A 21,890-nucleotide genomic window follows, 5' to 3' on the forward strand; every position below is an offset into this window, starting at 1 on the left:
CTAAGACTTTTTATATCTATCAGTAAAAAAACACCAACAAACCAACCAAAACAAACAAACAAGCAAACCAACTTTCAAATGTAAATGGTGAATGTTTTGAGGTTCACATATTTGGCTCTGATTGTCTGGCCAATGACTTTAAGCTGTGTTGTTCTTCCAGGCTGCAAGACTCTTGAGACAGGGCCTATGTCTCCCCCCAGGTACTGTAAATGTCAATCACACAGAGAGTGCTCAATAAATGAATAATTACGGTTTTCTTACTGCTGTATGATGTTTCCCTTGCCAGAGATGTTATAGTGGAGCCAAGATCAAAACCCATATGGAAAAAAAGATTTATCTGTGCAGGAAACAGTGCAAGACTGTACTCCTGCACAATTTCAATATTACTTCTTTGCTTCTTTTTTGACCTCTGGAGATTGAATGCTTAGTCTGTTTTAATGTTCTTCAGCAGGCTTCAGAGAAAACAATACCCAAGCTCTAAACATTTGCAGATTGGGGTATTGCAAGCATGGATATAACGACCAGGATTAGCAATTACTCCAGTGGGTAAGTTTCCTTCCAAATAATTGACTTCGCTTGACTCTGGAAAGTCCTGAAACATGTGCTTGACATTTAATCTTGACTTCAACAGGAGCTAAGCAGGCGTTTAAGCTGCTCTGAATAGTAACTGTGTCTTGAATATGGACTTTTTGTGCTGTGTCCAGCAGTGGCAGTGGCCGCAGGAAAAGCATGGGTGTTCAGTGGCTCAGAGGATTTCCCCCCATCTTGTGAGTGTTGGACACACCGTGCTTGGTTCTGCACACCCTGATGGATCCAGCACCAGCCTGCTAGCTTTAGATTCGAACTTCAATGTTAACAGCATTTCTAATCTCTCTACTACTTCTTGTGTACTGAAACCCTATGCATCATTCTGTCCTGTCTACAGAAAGTACCAAAGCCTTCCCTCAATCCCTTGGAAACTACCCTCAGTCTGGAAACTACCCTCAGTATTTCTTTAGCTTCACGTAGCACCTTCCCCAGATAATGCAGGAATACACTTTTCATTATTAAACTGCTCAGAAAGCAAGCAGACACCTTTTTCATTTAACGTGTTAACAGTCAAGAATTTGGTAGTGTTGCACTAGTATAAATTAGCACAAAATTAGATCAGATAGAAGATTCAAGCCTTGAAGAAACTCTTCCCACAGAGGACCCTTGGACAGGGCTGTTCAGCAAAGCCCACCCTGCCTCCTCCGGCAGGAAGGATTATAACCCTCGCATCACCAGGTTCTGGCAGGTTCTCAGGGGCAACCCAAACTCCCACCAAGGTAAATCCTGCTTTTTATGATGAACACCTGGTCCCAATTGATTCCTTTTATTGCATAAGCACCCGGAAATGCAGTGAAACGGTGAGAAACAAATTCCCCTCTCCGCTGCCTTTCCCACGCAGCAGAGGCAGGACGGCCACTAGGCGATGCTGCTGCTCGCGGAATGCGCCCGGCACCGCGGGACACAAAAACGAAGGGAGAAATACTCAGTCCAGACTGAGCCATGGCACGTGGTTTTTTTTTTGTTTTTTTTTTTTCTTTTTCTTTTTTTTTTTTTTAAGGCATCTAGAGGAGAAATCTGAGACAGAAATATGTACAAGACTGTTGTGTTGAGTGAAACAGTAACTCACAGTTTGCAGTAATTCGTGAGGACTACTTTAGCACTTAACAAAAGCATCGCCTTTTAGTTTGATATAAATTACTAACCCAGGAATTTACTTCTCTGATCTAGAGTAATGACTGCTGGGATTTGGGTAACAAAAATGTCTGTGTCTCTGTACGTGGAAGACTGTAGCCCACGCAATAATATGACTTCAACATATATTGACAAAAACCTTCCAGGATAAAATGAAATTAAAATTCAGGGATGTAATTAAACAGAGAAATTAGAAATGCACCTGGGATTCAAGTAAGGGGATTTACTATGTCTAGGAAGAAACGTGATAGGTTTAATGGTAATTCCAGTTCAAAACTAAGGTGTTAGAAAAGCTTTTACTGGAGCTCTGCTGAAGGTCTTCCAAAATACGAAGAGTAACTGAAAACTCCATTTATGTGTTTATATTTGCTTGTCACTGTAGCAGAACTCCAGCTGCTGTGTGGCTTTATCACCCTGCACAATGACAGGGGATGCTGTGAGTGCTTATGTTGGTCTTTTGCCATTAGATAGTATTGTTTTCTGCTGACTTGTGATGATTGCTGCCACAAAATGAAGAATGGGAAAATCAGTAAAGCAACATCAAATTTGTATTGTCCTCTGGCAACATAAATGGTTATTCATCTGCAGGGAGCCCACTTATCACTTCTGATCTTTCTCTGTGCCTTTCTTGACATGTTCACTCAACTTTGGGAATTTTTGTGAAGATTTTTTTGTCTTCTTTAGTTTTGCTCAGGGGTCTTTGAGGGATGGGTGGGAGAAGTGCTTCTTTTTAGGAGTATTTTGGACATTAAAGATGCTGCAGTTCTCTTGCCCCTATTTTATAGAATAAGTTTAATGTCTTCATAGTTGTGTGTTTATTTTTAGATACCCTGTTTCCATATTTAGTAAACGCAGTTCTCAGTATTGCAGAAAAAGAGGCCATTCATTTGTGTATCTAAATATATAGAATTAAAAGTCCAGAATAGGGTATAAATAACTATCTCAATTCCCAGGCAGGCTCAACTCTTTGTGCAGTTAGCTCCCCTGTCACCCTCCCTTTGGGTTTTCCATGTTGTGCTCCTAAAACAAATGTATACAGTGCCATTTTAGGGGACATTCTCCAGTGACTTCCTCTAGACAGCTTCCATCACTGCTGCTGCCAGATCCCACTTGTAGTCTCTGCTGAAGGCAGGCCTGGCAGCTACCTTCTGGCAGCTGCATCTATGGGAAACAAGGCATCAGTCCATGACAAAACTAGCAGCACGAGAGGCAGGGGTGAGATGTGGGGAGTTGGGGTCTGAAGTTCCAGGGAAGATGGAAATCAATTTGGTAAAATCTCATGTTGTGTGATACATTTGATATTTTTGCATGGGTCAGCAGTAAGCGGGTGTTACAGCACAACTCCAGGTCAGCTTGTCAATAAGCCAACTATAATTCTGTGAGGCTTTGCAGGGTGAAGACAGGGAGTTAAATATATTCTGAAAGGATAAAGTAACTTTAAATTTAAATAGCTAAACTGAAAACCTTGTTCTTGAGCAGAAAGCTTATGCTGATAAGTCCTAAGCTTCTACGAAAAGTAGGCCTTGTTGAACAGGGAGCATAATGAAGACTAGTTTAATTTTTGCTATTTCCATTTCATAAGGTTTGCAGATATTCTTTGTGTGAGAATGTACTTGCGAGGCTTCAAAGTGTTCTTATATGCAACATAAATATTTCCTTTTTTGTTTTCTCTTTAGAAACTGGTTGGAAGATTGTGCCTGTTTTCTTCAGCTGTTCCACTGGCACAGCCCAGCTGGAAGGTCTGCCATCAAAATTTCATCCTGGATTACTTCGGTTTCCGGTTGCTTTTTGGGAGTAAGGAAAGGGGATGATCTTAAGATACATACAGACTTTGCAAACAGACTGGGTCCTTCTACAGGCAGCACAAAGTCTACTTTAGGCTCAAGTTGCTGATATTACTTTACCATAAAGTGGGTGCAGATGTTATTGGTGAGCAGAGGAACACTGGAAGCCTTTCAAAGGAAATGTACTTAAGGAGGGATTTGAAGGAGGAAGTGGCAGGAGTTATTCACGTGAGAGGTTATGATGAAATGTTTATACTTGATCCATAAATGACAGGATGACATTCAGGACTGTGTCACCAAACAAATCATAGGATATTTGATCCTCAAATGTCAAGCCTGAAAAGTCCCTTGGCTGCTTGTGAGAATTTCACAGAGAATTCTTATAGAAGTTAATCTTAAATGTTTGGTCTCCTTTGGAAGGAGGATTAACAGTACTCCTAGGAGTATCAAAGTAGAAGACTTATTCAGTTGGACAGGAATCTTGATTAACCAGTCTACAGTCACAGAGAGTGAGAAAGAAACTAAAGATAGTGGTTGATGCCAATGGTGCTCTTCTTGCAGATAGGTCAATTATGTTATATGACCATGTTATATGAAGCCTTTTGTATGAAAATAATTTCAAAGATAGCACTGTGGAGATGAAGACCCCTTTAATGTGAAGATGATAGTATTTCCAATGCTCATCACAGCAACCAGGAGCTTCATGGAGGTGAGTTTGGACAATTTTCCTTTGCCTTATAGAATATGAAAGCACCACTTTGAACTTTCTTAAAAGTGTATCTTTCCCTAATGATTAATTAGCAAAAGAAAAATACACAGCCTGATTGGAGGAATAAAAGAAAATATAAAAGGAAGTAAGGATTTGGAACAGTTAACTGAAGACTCTGGTCAAGTCCATTCTTCCCGACTTTCCCATGTTTCACTGTTTACTTTAACTGTACCCCACCACAGTGTTCAGTTCAGTGTGCATAAATTTATAGGGAGTCTCTTCTCTATTTTTAATACACAGATGTATCTAAACACATTTTCACAGAAGGAGGAATTTTTTCTTACAAACACTTTTTACATTAATGGAAGCCATACCTCTCTGCCCTTTAATTGCCTCGAGACTCTCCAGATGGGGTCAGATCCTTGTCTCCTATCAATTTTCTAGTGACCACTTAGCCAAGTGAGTTACTACAGGCTCATGCAAACAGGAGAACTGTGGGACTGGGCCTTTTGGTTCTCTGCATGTACCCTGCTATGCTGATGATCAGTTTTTTTTTTTAAATCAAGACAGATGAGCTAAGAGTAGTAAGTTCTGCAAGTGCAGCCAAGTTGTGTATAGACATTGGGTGATCCACTCATCTTAAATCACTGCCTGATTTCTTCAATTACTCAAAAGTCAAACCCAGAAACTAACTATCTATGGTCAAAATATTTTTCTTCCTAAAAATCCAGACATATGCAGATTTGAGGCACTTTTTGCTGTTATGATTTTAAGGTGATATCTTCTGAGCAGCTGCCATTTCTCATTGCTGTCAGAGCAGACCAGTACTTCAGACTGTTGCTGCTGGCACTGTGCCTTGTTGCAGAAATAGTTTATTTGTATAGGTTTCTGATTCTTCATATGTTGGAGACCTAATGCATTTTATTAATTCTTCTTCTGTCTGAAGGTAGCCAGTTCTCATTCTCCTTTTATAGACTGTATGTAGATAACAGCTACCAACTGCTCTCATGGAATGAGGACAAGGGTTTGTAGTAATTCTCTCCTCTGTTACTGCAAAAAGCTCTCTGGGTCTGTGCCAGCTTCTTCAGTGCTATCCCACTGTGATCCCATCACTCGACTTTCAGATCCCTGGGTCTCTCCCTCGCTATCTAATCCTATGCACTTGCTTTCCAGTGAGCTCTCTCAACAATACAACACCAAGGAGTGAAGCTAACACCCTCCATGCTGGGTTTTTTTAGGAAGACTTGAAAGAGTTTTTCCTGCCTTGGCAGGCTGGCATCTGAAAAGAGGGAATGTTGGCAGTTTGTTCTTGGATAGGCCATTCTGGAGAAAGTAGCTTCATCTCTTAATTTTTATGCTTTTTACAGTCTCATGTGTACAGAGTTTAACTCCCTTTCTTGGTGGAATAGATTAAGAGCTGTTGATTAGGCAGAGACTACATCACAGGTGGTTGAAAATCGAAGGTCAAGATTTTCAAAATGTTGAGGAAGATGAATAAGCAGCATGCTTCCTTTGTAATTGTCTGAGCTGCTGGAGCACAGAATGTATGTAATTTGGACCATTTATTCACATTCCCAAGTGTGACCTTTTGAGCTAACTTTAGGTACTTCTGGAAAAAAATCTTGGCCAACTGTCAACAACATAATCAACAAGCAGAGAAGCGAGTTCTAAGTAGACCACCCTGAATTAGTTCTGCTTTTGCTGGCAATTTATATTATTCCCCCCTGGATCTCTCCCTTGAGTAGAATATCCAGCTGGATTTATTGTGGCTTCACCACAAATATGGTAGCAAAGTTCCCTCTAAATTTTCTCATGAGAAAAAAATCAAATACGAATGAGAAAATAAGGTGTTGCAGATAGCGTACAGCTTGTTTATAACCTTTTTCTTGAAAGAAAACACCTTCCACCATCTTTAAGCCTTACTTTTTGGATTCTTTATCCTGCAGGATCAGTAAATCTTTGCTAGGCAAAACTATTAATAAAGAATCAATAACATATATTCTGGTCCTGCACAGAGAATTTGGAAATATATCAGTTGCAGTGGACAGAAAAAATATTTTTAGAGGATATTTAGACTTCTGTGTTACAGCTGGGAGCTGCTTACCTTCTTTTATGAAAGACAGGGGAGCATAGAATTCCTAGCAAACCCACAGGAAACAGTAGAGATGCTTCTGATGCTTTTTAGAGCAGAGGGGCTGCAACGGGCACTCTGGCATGGGTGAGAATTTTAAGCACAATTTGCCCAGACCTCACTGAGGTCTCAAACTGACATGTGGGAAACTTTTTGGTATTATTGGTATTTATTGCCAGACCTTACAGGTCTCCCAGGGGGCAGCTGCAGTTCACTGCCTCAGTCCCCAGCTGTGGAGGTGACATGTGGTACTTTTTCAGGAACCAATCCTCACTAAAACTAACAACTGGCCTTGAGCCTCCCCTGTTTGGGGACCCTTCCCGTGGGTCACAGTTGGGAATGTACCAATATTAGTTTCTCAGGGGTCACAAAGAGTTGTACCATTTTGTTAAATGGTGATAGGTTTTGTATATTAGATACTGAAATATAAATTTAAACTTTATCTTCCAAAGTTTTAGACCAGCAGCGGACTATTCGCTTTTTGATGAGTATCATGCAGTAGCATTAGTATTAAGTGTTGAGGGCATTACACAACCTTCTTTTTACAGCTGGATGGGCAGTCTATATTAAATAAAACCTGTGATGGAAAAGTTGAGAGTTAAATGACTAGTATTTGGTGCTGACACTGAAGAAATAATTAATGAAAACAAGAAGGTATGTAAAGAAAAATAAACCACATGATAATGAAGTTTAGTACCAGTATGCTGTATATTCATACATTGTGCTCCATGAGCCTCTAGTGCTAACCACTCACAGACAGAAGAATCCACTAGTAGAAAATGAGGAATTAATTTCAGTACTAATTGAAATTGCACCTCAGGTGCAAAATACCTTAAAAATAGATGTATGTTGGAAAACACTGTTATTTGCACTAAATATTTAACAGTAGTGCATGTGAAAAAAAAATAATTACTTTGTGCTGTAAGGATAGGTGAGTTTAATGAGAAAATCCCATGAAATATTGTCTTCAATTAAATTGGTAGTCCACACCCATGTGCAACTTGTTTTGTTATCTGCTTTTTACCTTTCTTCTAGCCTCTGATTAAATAAGAATCCATTTTGTTGTCTTTTGCATACACAAAACATTAAATCTGAATTTACTTCCCAATTTCATGCTTGTTTATTTTCTACTGATTTACTGCTTAGCTATAAGTAGCAAACCCTTTTTTGTCCCTATTTATTTCAGTTCAAATATTGTGGTGGATGTTGCAGGTACCCACCACTCTTGGCACTCTACATGCAGAAAACAGGCAAGGATCTTTGCAGGAATGCATATCCCATTGTAGGACACTTCTGCTAATGTGATTCAGGTGCATATATTCATAAGAAATAAGTGGAAGAGGAAGGGAAGGCATTCTGTTAGCTGATGTGTTTTGCCAGCTTGGTAAGACCGTGGTGGATTCCCACCTTGTTATATTGTTAACTGGTGTTTGAAAGGAATGCATATTCATCATTCCAGAGGTTAGAGATGAAAAAGAGCAACCTGGATTGTTTCATAATGAAAGAGCAGTGCATGGAACAGGCTGAACTATTGAGGCACAAACTGGTGTCAAGTCGCCAGACACATTAGGCTGAGGCAGTATTTTAAATTCACAGTTTGCTACAGATTATTTGTGAGATGTGCCCCAAAGACTGAAAATACCAAAAGGCTCCTGAATAAAATGTATCTGGAGAAGAATGTTCAGGATACTGGTTGCTGTTCGATTCAAGGACACATTATTAGTAGGTCATTGCTTCATTTTCTGGTATAGGCAATTGCTCTCTTGGAGGCATTTCTATTTGCATTCCCTCTAAGACCACAATTCTTCCTTAGAGAATGTTTGCTTAGTTTTAAATCTAACAAGAACAAAATACATTGAAATTGTAGATCTGCTAGAAGGAGTCATCTATTTTTTATTTTCAGGGAGTTGGGCTCACTTAGGGCAGGTCTGAATTGGTTTTGTGAGTCTAGGAATGAGATGGATTTAGAGATACTTTATTTTGCTTCATTTCTCCCTATAAGATGATTTTTACCACCTTTAGGTAAGATCAGTGTATGGAATAAATTTAATTCCTACCTATATTAATTTAGATTTCCATTTGTTAGCATTTTCTTGAGTATAAATCAGAGAAATCAATTAATCAGTATTAATTTTCTGGTTCCTAGCACCATAGGTAGCTGTAACACAACATTGGGACAATGAATAGCTATTTCCCTCAAGTTTCTTGAGATCCCAGGGCTGCACTGTAATCTCCTCGAGGTTTAACATGCATTTAGTAACAGAGTAAGTTCTAGCCACAGAGGATATGATTAAAAAGTGCTGAAAGAAATGTTGATATTTAATTTCCTTTACATTAGCAGTGGCATTCCAAAAAGAAATAAGAGTTCAGAAATTGAACAAGCGAAAGAGAGAGTTGGGGAAAAGCTTCAGTGTTCTACTGTGCGTTCAATTTTATTTAAGGGAATGTGATTTAAGTATGCATGAGGAGTGAGAAGGCAGTGGAACCTCTCTGCAGGATCCTGGAGTAATTGTGTCCTGTTCCTGGGTATGTCATTGCCAGAAGAGTCAGTGGCAAAATCATTGTATTGTTTTTCTCTGAATTGTCTCCGGTTGTGGTCTGAAGCAAGCTTGGCTAAGCAATAGGCAATATGATATCCACATATGTTAACCAACACAGTAAAAGCTGGTAGGAATGAGTTAATACAGCAGGAGTGGATAATTTAGGTGAAATTGAGGTCTCTGGTTTGTGACCCCTGTCAGAGTTGACAGTGGCAGCTAAATCCTAGCTGCCCCAGCTGGCTGACCTATCTTTTTTTTTTTTAAGGTTGCTGCTCCTGTGGCAGAAGTGATGGAGCTGCTGTACCTGCTCCTCAGTGCACTGCTCAGTATTTTACCATAAACTAAAACCAGTGTCACTTTACATTGATATATTGTGCACTGTGGCATCAGTGGAGCTGATGCGTTGCTTGCTATGCTATCTCTGCCATTGGAGTAGCAAGTTTTGACAAAGGGACAGAGAAGATTTAAGGGGTAGCAACTTTTTGGGTGTCATTGCTGGGAACAATGTACCATAGTGCTAAACTGGGAAAATGTAAATTGTAGAGGGGAAATATAAATTCCCTATTAGTGCCATATTACACTATTACAGCAATCTTATATTTTCACAAGGTTGCCTACTAGCTTTGAATTTGAATTGTAGCTTGACCTTTTATAGTGGAATTCCACCCGAATCTTGGTTCCCAATGTCAACTGGCAAGGCTGTTAATTTATCAGACTCTTTGCCATTTGCTTGACTTCATCACAGAGTTCACAGCATTTTGCAAGGATACCAAGTGCAGGTCCTAGCTCCTAAGGGAGCAATAAACAATCAGACCATGACAGACAATTAGATCAAGGGATGGGTGCAAGTCTTTTTCATCAGCATTGTAGACAGCTTGCTACAACCATATTGCCTGAATGAGAAATTCTGTGGCTGGAGAGGAGCTCAAGCAAGCTCAGGAGGGAATGACTTGACCCTACCAAACTACAGATTACCAATATCAAGAAAACCATCTGAAGATACATTGTCTGAGAGATGCAGTAAAAAGATGGGACTCCAGGCCAGAGCAGTACAAAAGATCACAAAAAATATGGCTTGCATTTCTTGTACCTAGGTTTCATAAAGCTCTAGGAATCCAGGAAGTTGAAGACTCCACAAGAGAATGAACGCTGTTTTTCCTTCACCCTCAGGAAAGTACCACCTTATAATCATTCCTATGAGAGTGAGTCTCCACGTTTGGTCAGTGGAGACACAGAAGAAAAAGCAAGTAAGGTTAGGTAGCAGAGAGAGGGTGAGACCCACAACAGTCATAATGCTCTGAACTGCTGCCTAAGCATGGAATTAATTTTGCATTCCTTGGAGGTGTACTGAGATTTTAGTAGGACTGTTTTCTGCCTTTGAAATTGAGCAAGACTAAACTAAATGCAGAGTATGTGAGATCCAGTCCAATATGCAGAATGAACTGGGGTTAGTGTGGGAAAGCTAAATATAGAGAATGCCTCTAATCAGAGTTGGAAGGCCAGGAATGGAGCAGTATGGCACACAAGATGCAGAAAGACATTCAATTAACCTTAATTCAAATTCAAGGTTTCAGTCTGTGCTGCCTTGCTGGCTGAGCGTGTGCGTCAAAGTACCCATGATATTTTGGTGAGGGCATTGCGATCTGTTGAGATTTTCACAGCCCGCATCTAAAATCTATTTTTAGACTTCAGCTCTTAAAGGAGAAAAAAAATAAGGGCAAGCTAGGATAATTTTCTAACAAAGTCTTAGAAAAATATTAATTTCTAGGCTGACAACCTTAATGGCCGGTTACGGATGAGCTACAAACCCCGGAAAATGGGGCTTATAATGGAAACTGCAATTCAACCATGTAACGATAGCATTGCAGATGGGATATGGTAACACACACCATTCCCTGCCTGGCTGAACTGGCTGTCTCAGAGTTCTGAGGAACTTACCCACTCTGTACCCATCCACTCTGAGCTGGAAGGGAATCAGCAAACATCTCCGTAGATGCTAAGCTTCAAAAATATCAGCATATTGAATAGTATCATGGCTGATTTCAGTCCTGGAAATAGGAGAAGGACATTTGGAATAGACCGTAAATAGCTGGCAAACTGAGGAATAGCTTGCTAGGAGAGAGAGGAAAGGAAAGAGGAAAGAAACATCACTTCAGTGGCTTAAACCATGCCCATAAAAAAGGGACAGATGTTTTCTATTGGAGCATCCCCTTATAAAACAGCTTCATCCCTGCAAAGAGCACACTGCAGCTTCTATATATAACTGCAGAGTAACACAACATGGCTGAGGGTTTACAGAAGCTTGTTTACTTGTAAAACATTAGAGACAAAATCACATAGCTAGGAGTGGGATTCTCCTGATAAGCCCCCACTATTTCCATGTACAGCAGTACACTGGTTTTGTCTGCCTTCACAGAAGGTGCTGTTTCATTCCTGCAGCCAGTGATGGTTGTCAGTTTGGATTGCTACTTTTTGCATTGCTGTAAAAGCATCCAGAAGGTTGAGCTTTAGGCCATCCAAGGCCAGATAATTGAGGGCTAATGTAGTCTCCATATCCTTAAGTCTGTTTCCATGCACAAGTGCATTATGGTGTTTCATTACCAGATCATATAACAGTGTGATGTGACAATGTGACATACTATTCAGCAAAACAGGAAATGTTGAGAAACCTTTCTGTGTTATTCACATCAGCAGCTTTCAATAAAAAAAGTGGCATGCCCTCCATGATGGAATGAGTACAGATGCATTAGTATTCCTCATAGAACATCACTCTCGTCATTATGGTAATGACAGATTTTGCATGCTTAACCTATCACTCATAAAAAGAGTATGTTTGTTTCCATAGATCCAGATTGTTCTCCCCCCCCCATATGTACTCAAGTAAGTGAGACAATTCCAGGATTAAGGGTCTCAGTAATGTCAGTAGGATTAAGGCAAACATTTTTCAGAAGTGGCTGGGATTTGTTAAAAGCCTCTTTCTTTAAAGTGTTATTTTTGATGCATTCCAACAAGCAGAGTTTTTCACTAGTATTTTTCACATTCTGCAGTGCCTCAGCTGCAAAATCTGGATTCAGATTCATAGCTGGACCAAAATCTCAGGTCTTCTGCCCTTCACAGAAAGAGGATAATTTGTTTTATGACAGCCAGATTCCCTAGGAGGAGGACTTAGTATCAGGAGATAAGGACTCCATTTCCAGATATACTCTCAGGTACATAATTTCACTTGTATTGCAGTTTCACCATTTCTGACAAAGAGGTTAAATAAACTTTTGTATGTGGTGAAAGAGAATCATATCTGTAGGATACATAAAGCATATTAGTATATCTATATTCAAAGAGTTATTTAATAATATAAAATATTTCACCTCAGAAAAAAAATTCTTTGAGGATATTCTCCCAGCCTTATTAAAAAGTCCAGACTTATTTGTTTCACAAGCATTCTCATTCAATCCTTGTTAATTATTTCAGTCCACGAAGTCTCATAGGCAGCCCACTCCCCATAGGGCATCAGCATTTGGAAAAGCTTTCCCTGACTGTAGTTGGCTCCAAGTGCCGCTTGCTGTGCAGTCACAGGGGCAGGCGGGATGCTGCTCGCCAGGGTGTGAATTCGCAGCACATTAGCTGCTCTCCATTAACTCCCGTAGTAGCAAATGTGTCATTGTGCTCACAGGAGCGTTCTTAGTACAGATTAAGCTTATCCACACAGGAAGCTAGTGTGGAGTAACTAGGGCTGTATAAATTCACATCTTAGCTTAGCTGGTACTGTAGACAAGCCTGCTGTCTATCCACCTACTTATTTTGTGTGTTTACAACACTACTTTTCTTCAATTGCCACACTTCTGAATATGATTGTGATCTATCTTCCTTTCTGTCCTTGAGAGTAATTTGTTGCATGCTGCTCACCAGGCAAACCTTCAGTTCCTGCAGCTGCCCTCACATGTAGTACCAATGGTCTCTGAACCCTCAGCATTAGGTTGAATATGTGGATGCCGCAGGCTGAAAGCTCGATTTAAATTCACTGCCATATTTCCAAATGCAGCTAGTATTCCCTCTGTGGCCATGCTCCTCCATCCTCCACAACCGACTTCATCTTTGTCTTCCTCCTCTGCAGCCCTTTGTAGTTAGCTTGTTTACAGCTGTTTGAGAAACACAAAGTCTTAATGCAATCTAATAGTGAACTCGCTGATCCCATATTCTGAGAGTAACGTGCTCAGGGGACCACATGGAACTGTGCCTGATCGGAACTGTTATGATTTAATAGCTCATGTCATAATAAACTCAACAATTCTAAATTGTCCAAACTCCTTTGGCTGGATATAAAGCTAATCATTGTAGCCCAGAAATGCTGTAACTTCCCTTTAGCACTTGTTCTGCCTCACTGCTGGCTTTTATGCTGCTGCTCAGGCTTGTTGCCTGGTGGTTGCATGGTAAGCTGCTTGGGACAGGATTGATGTCCTTTATCCTTCATCAGGGTCCGGGAGAATGGGGGACCCCTATCCTGTTACACGGGGCACAGCCGCAGCACAAGTGATGGTGATCGTGATTACAGCTGACAACTGAAATAAATGGTGCTCTGCAGACCTTGTCCACTTCAGCTACATTAACATGAAGGGCAGAGAATACAGCCATGATCCCAATGTTGAAAACTAGGATGAAACTGGTAGTTCTACAGTTTTATTTTCCCTCCCCTTTTCACAACCAGATTACACACCACATTAAGAACATTTTCCCTCATGCTTTGCGTTATTACTTTGCCCTCAATGGTGCAGGAATGCAAGAGCAAGCCTCGTTTTTCTACACTTTCTGTCTTTCTCCCTTGCTAAAGTATGTGGGACTCGATGCATAATCCATATAATTTCTAGGGCATGCTGCTTGAAGAGAATACACCATTATTGATAGAGGACATCACCAAAATGCTGGAACAATGCCCCATTGTGAGGGTGGGGAGAGGCTGTTGATGGTTGAGCTCCAAGCCTTGAATTCCCTCTGCTAACCCTGCAACTGACCTTTGGGAACCTTTTTTCCTTTCCCGCTTCCCCTGTCTTTTCCTGAAGAGTCCTTGTTGCCATTCATTTAATAAGGGTCCTTGGTGTACTCATTTGTGTGGTGATTTGCACTTCCAGCTCACAAATAAGCAATAATCAGGGAATTAATTTCTTGAGTTCCAGAAATAAAAAACAAAGGTCTGGAGACCTTAAATATTGCATTTAAGGATGTGCTTTGCAGAAGAGAAAGACAACTGTTCCCCACCTGCTCCCAGCTTCTGCACTGTACCTCTTTCAAATACAGAGTTATTAATTCAGTAAGTGGGAAATTCTCCTCAAAATCCTCTCTGAAAGCTTGATGAGGTGTATGCCCACTTCCCTGTAACTTAGGCAGAATTCTAACTTTTTATCACAAGTCTATCATAAATAATGGATTTTAAGGGAATTTGGAATCATTGCTAGGAAGTCTTACTGCTCCCCAACCACAGATGGAAAGTTCTTTCAGATGGACACCTTGTACTGATTTCCTTGCTGAAAACCTTCATAAATGTAGATTTTGGCTTCCTATCCAGGGCTTTGAGGAAATTGCTCTTATAAAATCTCTCCTCCCCTCACTGAGAGGTTTTTTCCTTTCTAAAGCTACCAGTGTCTCAATGCAAGTAAGTTTAGCCAGGATGTTTTGCAGAGCATATATTTTAAAGAGGGCATACCTACTTCTCACTTTTGACCCTTCAAGCCTGCACTCAGGCACTAAGATTACAAGCTTACTCAAATGCAGCTTTTAAATATCCAAGTGTGTGTGTGATGATGATTCCTAGTTTCTGGTTAAGTCAAGTAGGTAAGATTTATGATGGTCTTCAGTTTTAATTTCCATGTTTCAAGTAAACACTTATTACTAGTTTTGTAAACAATATGATGAACAAATGTATTTCTGAGCTTCAGCAACTTTAACTTCTTTGATAATATTGGCTTTTAATTATTTAATTAATCTAAAAAATAAGTATAAGCAGATTAACTACTGCCAGTGTGAATGTTTGGATTTATTGATTTGACAGTTTAACACTGACCTCCTGTCTTGGTCAATATTTGCCTAGGAGGTTATTAAATCTTAGTGTCTTTTACAAATGTCAGTATATATATGGTAACTAGAACAGAAGAAAATTGCAATGCCAGAAGTTTTATTAACCAATAATGAAAGTTTGGTAAAACTAATTATTTTCAGGTTAAAGTCAAATTAATCAAACCACTGGGCTGCTTTTTTAAAAGTGGTCAAACAGCTTGACCTGCAATTTAGGGATGCTTACTTTCAATTTATCTGAGTTTAATAAAGGAAAGCATAGAGCAGGGGTAGGGGGAGAAGAACCAGCCAAGACATCTGATTTATAGTGGAATAAAACATTTTGTTTAACCACAGATTAATATATTTGTTTGGATGTGGAAGAAAAGCCAACTGAAGGAACAAAAAGAAAACCACAACTCTTTTCCTCATACTCCAGGTAACAAACAGGAAAAGTAAAGCTCTGAGCAGTGCTTGTTACTGCATTTGCTATATTTCACTAGACATATCAGGAAATTTCTCTTCATTATGGCAGTCTAATTTAGATTTTAAGAAAACAGGGGCGAAAAAAGGCAGACAAACATTTATCTCCAGGGAGGAAAAACTGATTCAGCTGCAGCCAGCTGTTTCCATACATTTAGCAGAGTACATTCCTCCAGGGCTCCCACACTGCTGACCTATAAAAGGTGAGTGCAAGTAGCTTCTCAAGGTGTTATCTTTCCAGGCTAGAAACAAGACTGTTAACAACATGAAAAAGGGAAATAGTTTCCCTTTTTCTCATTGCTGGAGGACTTATTTTCCTCCTTCTAACAGGTTTCTTACAGCTCTGCCACTTAATAAAAAAAGGAGATGGCACTAGTCCCCATCACACATTCTTCCCATTTCTCTGGGCATAGGTATTTAGCAAAAAGGAATGTTCCTCTAAAGTTTTGCCCAGCTCTTCTCTGAATTACTGCAGGATGGCTCATGCCATTCCACAGCTGTTGTCTTGTTTACATAGCATGGTTTAAATGGACATTCCCATCATGGGACATATGGAGCATGGATGTTACATACTGCATTCTAGAATAAGGCTAGTTAAATCCCATTTTTATGGCTTGAGTTTTCAAGTCCCTGTGAGACTTTGCGGCAGAAGACTGACAGGAGGGACAGGTGTATCGTGGCTTCAGCCTGGTGACAAGTTTTCACATTCAGCTGCATTCTTCCAGCAGCAAAGGGCCGAGCAGCTGGCAGCCCCCAAGCCTCCTTGCCTCTGCAGGAATGCCTGTGGCAGGGAGAAGAATGTGCTGCGTCCCTGCCCCATCAAGCAGCCGCATGGCAACGCAGGCACGGCTGCTGATCCTGCTCGTCAGGTGAGGCCACCCTCGGATGCAGCCTCTGTTACCTCTATTTACCCTGAATGGGGACCTGGGCTTCTTACCTGGAGAGATGCTGAGCATTTTTAGGCAGTGAGCAGATCTCATAACAAAAAACATGCAAAAAACTAGGGCTTACTGAAAGCAGATTTTTTTTTTTTTTTTGCAAACATTTTCAGGTTTGGAAATTGATTGAAAACTAGATGTAGTTAATCATGTTTCCTTGTTTGTTTAAACAGAGATTTTAATAGGAATATATTACACAAGTTTTTGTAGGATACAGTGTGAAAAGGGTCCTTCTGAAGCCCATTCTGTCTGTGGGCAAGCTAAGTCCAGTAAGTGAGCATTCCTAGATCCTTCGTGTGCCTATATTAGGAAGCTCTTCTGAGGAATAGGTGTATAACACAACTGAGAAAGCCCAAAAACAGATAAAAAGTGGGCTTCTTTTGATTGCATGGCGGCTAAGGGCAACTAGATATGAAGCAAAGGGCTAAATTACACTTTATACTACATGGATGTGCTATGGAGGAAAGTACCTCCATAGCACATCCATTCCCCTCCACTCTCTCTCTCTCTCCCTCATGTTGCATCCCTCATGGTCTGCAGAAATATTTCTTCATAGCTCAAGGGGAGGAGCTGGCACTGCTGGCCGGGATGAGAAGTTTCTGTAGAAGCATAAAGCTAGGGTCAGCAGGCTGGGCATATAAATACAGGCTATCCTGCCAGAGCAGGCATAGGGAAGGCTCCCTGTAAGGTCCTTCCCCCAGCTTTCACACAGGTTGTCCCTCCTCCTTCTCTTGTGCATGTTTGTGGTGCTATGGCAGTGAGCAGGATGAAGTACTGCACCAGACCCCTATCCTAACTATTCAGGCTACGAACCCAGCCATAGGAAAAATAGCCAAGAAAATGCAGGAACCAGTCACCGTCTTTGGCTGTAAAAGAGGAATGGTGTGAGAATCCAGGGTGAAGTTCCAGCCCCACACCCCATCACATCAGCTATAGCCGGCAGGCAAGCGCTCTGCGGAGTCTTTTCTTTTAAGATGTGTTATAGGTATTTCTGCATACAAACTATTTCCTCTTTTTTGTTTTCGCCTTTGAAGGTCACTGTAAGGGTGAGCTGCGTCATTGCACAGCTCAGGAAAGGCAGGTGCTACAATTGCCTAGTCTAAAAAAATCAGGCAAGAGCATTAGCTCTTCTGCAAGGAGAGCAAGCATCTGGAATCTCTCTCCTTTCACAGTAATCCCATTTGCTGTGAAATGATTGAACTCAGATCCCAGAATTTTCCTTGAAGACTATCTACAAGTACCAGCCAGCTGATCTGCAGCAATCTAGGGGGTAGGGGATATATAAATCCCCTTCATCCCTGGCCACCTTCCTCCCACCCTCATCCAAAATCATATTCTCTCCCTTGCAGTCGCAGCAGCAGCGAGGGATGCATCCACACCGCGGCAGGGAGGACAAGGCGGGTGTGAAGCTGCGGTGTTGCCTGGTAACCACCTGCGGGGAGCCCGTGGTGCTGCATCTCTCCGACAAATGGGTGCCTTGCAGCTGGCCTGAGCATCAGCAGTGCTCAACGTGGGCCCCTCCTGCGCAGCAGCTTCACGCTGGGCCGGCTGGTACGTAGCATTTGAGGAGTTTGGCTCCTTTTCTCATCTCTGCAATTGATGCTGTGCCCTTCGAGCATGGCTTTGGAACAGCCCAAGTTCAAAAGCACGATGCAAGCCTATTCCTCACAGATGGATAAGGATCTGACCCTCAACACCATGGCAGAAGGGACTCGATGGCACAAGAACTCATGTATTTATGAAAACGTTCCTACTTGGTTGTATTTATCATATAACGTTTTATGATGTTCTGAGAGTCTGTTATGTGATACACTTAAAATACATTTTGGGATTCTGACATATTTGGATTTGGTCAGATGTGGAGCTTGGCTCCAGATCGGAATCTCACTTACATTAAATCTAGTTGCGGTATGAAACCCTAGAACTAGGATTTGCATTCAAACTAAACAATACTAGACTCCTACAAGCAGTTCCTGTAAGAGCTCAGCTATATTTGGTGGCTACCTGAGCAGCTGAGGATTTAAATAAAGCCAGTACTGCTTCTCAACTTTTACCAGCATGATCAGCAGTCTTGTTAAAAAGAAAAAAGAAATTAGAATTATTTTTGAAACCTAACTGAAATATATGCTGCTCCCAAAAATGAAAAAAAAGGAAAATGTTAATTATTCTTTCTCTAATTATTTGTAATTATTCTTTTTAAGACTTTCCTTTCCCTATAATTTTCTTAGCTATGTATGAGCCAACAACTTAAGGGGAAGACGAAGGATGACCAAAGCAATGTGAAGTATCATATATTTGATGGTGTTGAACACTGATACCAAATTTGTAACTTTGCACGTTACTGGCTTAAAACTCAGAAAGAAAATCCAAACCAGAATCAGAATGTAGCAGAACATTTACTTTGGCACACTGAACATGGAGGCACATATTTAGAACAGCTTGCAGAGGAAGAGTCACACCTTTAAAAAACAAAGCCTTGTGTTCACACCTCACTTGTGAAAACTGGACCTAAAAGTAACATAATGGTTTCACTACATTAAGCATTCTACAGCACATGGAGCCATCAAGAACTTCCTTAGTTCCTGGAAACTCCTAGATGTTTAAGACCTGTTCCTTGCCACGATCCCTGCAAAGATGCAGGTCGGGATCATGGGTGCTCCTGACACAGCATTGGCACTGTACAGGCTTCAGGGGCTTCCTCCCCAGTTTCATACCCAGCCACATCATCCCATTTTGTTCCAGCAAGGAGGCACCCAGACTGCCAATGGAACATGGGTATGGAAGGTAATCAGGAAATTCACTTGAAAAGCACGCTCCTGGTCTGAGCTAGACCATTAATGTCTGCCAGCCTGGTGGGGCAGCAGCTGCTGAGCACCTCTTATTGTCGCTGTAGGCAGGGATACAGCCCAAAGGTGCCCCTTGCAGTCGCTGCCTCTCTGCTGGTGATCTGGTAACACAGTAAAACCTTAATTGGTTCCTGCCTTCCCTCTCTGTGCTCAGTGCCACTGCACATACTGACATGTTCATGAAGCTCTGCACGTGCCTATGAAGCACAGCAGGCAGTATGGAAATGCTCCGTGATATTCTTGACAATTATGCCATTTTATTTAATAATGCATTGGCTAAAGGCTACCCTGGATCTTGCAGATAATCCCCCAATATTCCTCCCTGGTAAATGAGGAGGAGTCATCTTGTTTCCTCCTGGTGCTGCACCCCAGGAGTATCTTCTTCCCAGTTTGAGCTCCTCACAATGGCCAGTAGGCCAGGCTTGACAAGGCTCTGCATAACGTTCAGATAGACCCAACCCCTCTGCCTCCTGATGTGCAAGACATGTCTGCCTGCCTTAGTAAATGTGTTTGTGGTATCAGCAGCACTGAGAACAAACTAGAAGGTAAATCACCTGTTTAGCCAATGGGAAGAATTCAAAATCACAAATGATGCAGATCTTCATTAAAAAGGGATGAGACTGTCTCTAAATCTTCAAAGCACATAAAACGAATTTATTTTCAAATTCACTAATGGTCTGAGACTTCAGGACTCATGTTTTCAAACTCTTCTGAGATCTAGAGGACAAGAACTTTTCTCATTCTTTCTCCCCTCTGAAGGAGCTGCCACCCATGGTGGTGTCTCACAGAAAAGGACCAGAGGAAAGTGTTTTACTCTGAGACATTCCCAGATTTCTGGCTACATAGTCTTGCTCAACAGCTGAAGAAAGAACACCCAGAAAAAAAGTAAAGACATGAACAAAAGCATAAAGAGGAAGCCCATGGCACGAGTGATTGTGTATTTTGACATGAGGAGGAATAGCAGAGGCCAGGAACAAGTCAGAGTGTTGGCATGAGATGATGGCTCAGAAAGCTGCTTCCACAGTCAGTTTTCAGTGGGCTGGCACGCCGTGTGGCTGAGGTGCTTGGGCGCTGTGGGGCCCAGCTTGCTGCAGAGGAGCTGCCTGCAGCAGAGCACCCAGCCAGGGGCAGCCCCGCCGCACAGCCCCACAGCTGCACAGCCAATGTGAGCCAAAGCTCTTGCTGGTGCTCACAAGGCCACTGTTAACAGGAGAGGGGGAAAATAGAAAAAAAATAATAAAAAGCAAACAGTAATGTAGTAATTTTCCTCTCAGCACTGGGACTATTACTGGTGTCCCTGTGTGTGGCTCACACAGCCCCTTTATTATGTACACCTTCAAAGCACCATCTTCAAAAATAGGGTCCATGTTCTCTCTCACCCTCCAGTGCTGTAACTTTTCCAGATGGAATGATACTTTATTTAAGCACTCCTTCATTACCCTATCTGCTACTTCTCTCACCTGGGAAATAAAGGTTAATTGGCCATATGCAATTACTGATTCATATCACAGGCACATGAGATAGCTGGGATTAACTAACAATCATTGCAAAAAAAGGCAATGACTATGCTAGAAATGCCTTGTAATCCTCACACAAAACTAGGAATTGTGACCAGCATACTACCCAGGTAACTAAACTGTGCAGCCACTCAGACATCTCTGGAAGCTAGCTACATGCAGCTAAAGAAGCCATATATGATAAATTGCAACATCCTCAAAATCCTAAGTGCCTTCTTTCTAAGATTTCTAAGCTACAGTTCATATATGCCCAGATCATTTTCCTTTAAAACTAAATTTCATGCAGGTGACCTATCCGCCTCCTCCTTGGTATTCTGTTCCACTTTGTTAGCAATTAGTACTATAGAAAAGACATCTTTAGTCCAGAACAGATTTCCTACTAATTTAACAGTTCATTGTTAGATAATGGAAAACAATTTAATCAAAGGCTGGAACTAAATGGTTTATCTGAGTACAGAAATGCAGTTTATTATTTTGGAGCTATGTAGAAATGGCACTAGATGGTTTATGCTACCATTGTAAGAAGGAAACAGAATATGAAATTGGGTATTAACCCTTCATTCTGCCTGCCACACGTCCCTGCCCATGAACTGAGACTGAACTTCATAGGAAAACACTTCCTCTCCCAAAAGGACCCACATGAAGCCATCTACTCCAATGGGGCTGCCCAACCCTACAGCCCACAGCACTTTCCCATCAATGCTAGAGCTGTAACTTGTGAAGTACTTAAGGATTAAAGACATTGTGGAAAAAAAAAAAGGGTTGTATTTTTCATGCTCAAAGAAGGCTAATAAATAAATGAGTCTTTATAGGAGTCTTAGAACATCATATGGCTTCAGGCAAGTACATGTTCCTTTTCAGATCAAAACAGAGGGGAAGCATTTTTGGTCTCTGAATGAAAATGGGTTTGGAGAGGAAGCAAACAGCATCACTTAAATGGAAGAGAAAAAGAAAACAGCACAAAGAGCCATATGCCTGGCATCCTTGAGAGTCCTCAAGAGGGGAGGGAGGGAGGGAGTCGTGTTAGAAGGGTGAGATGTGGTCTACCCTTGTGTAGATGGGAAATAAGAAAATAGCTTCAAGAGGTAAGAAATGCCAAAGTAATAAAAGTGGTATGTTAAAAGAGGTGTTAACAAGGATTACCTATGTGATATTAATGGGACTTGAATGCACAGCTC

General features: G+C 41.2%; 1 long non-coding RNA gene across 1 annotated transcript; it reads left to right on the top strand.

Annotated features, from left to right (window-relative positions):
* Nucleotides 1-1,682: 1,682 nt before the first annotated feature.
* LOC140683978 (uncharacterized) lies at nucleotides 1,683-18,441 on the top strand. The gene is made up of 2 exons (XR_012055703.1): nucleotides 1,683-3,461; nucleotides 17,699-18,441. It is a non-coding gene; the product is annotated as an uncharacterized lncRNA (long non-coding RNA).
* The last annotated feature ends 3,449 nt before the right edge of the window (nucleotides 18,442-21,890 follow it).

The sequence above is a fragment of the Taeniopygia guttata genome, chromosome 4 (genome assembly GCF_048771995.1).
Source record: "Taeniopygia guttata chromosome 4, bTaeGut7.mat, whole genome shotgun sequence".
NCBI lineage: Eukaryota > Metazoa > Chordata > Aves > Passeriformes > Estrildidae > Taeniopygia > Taeniopygia guttata.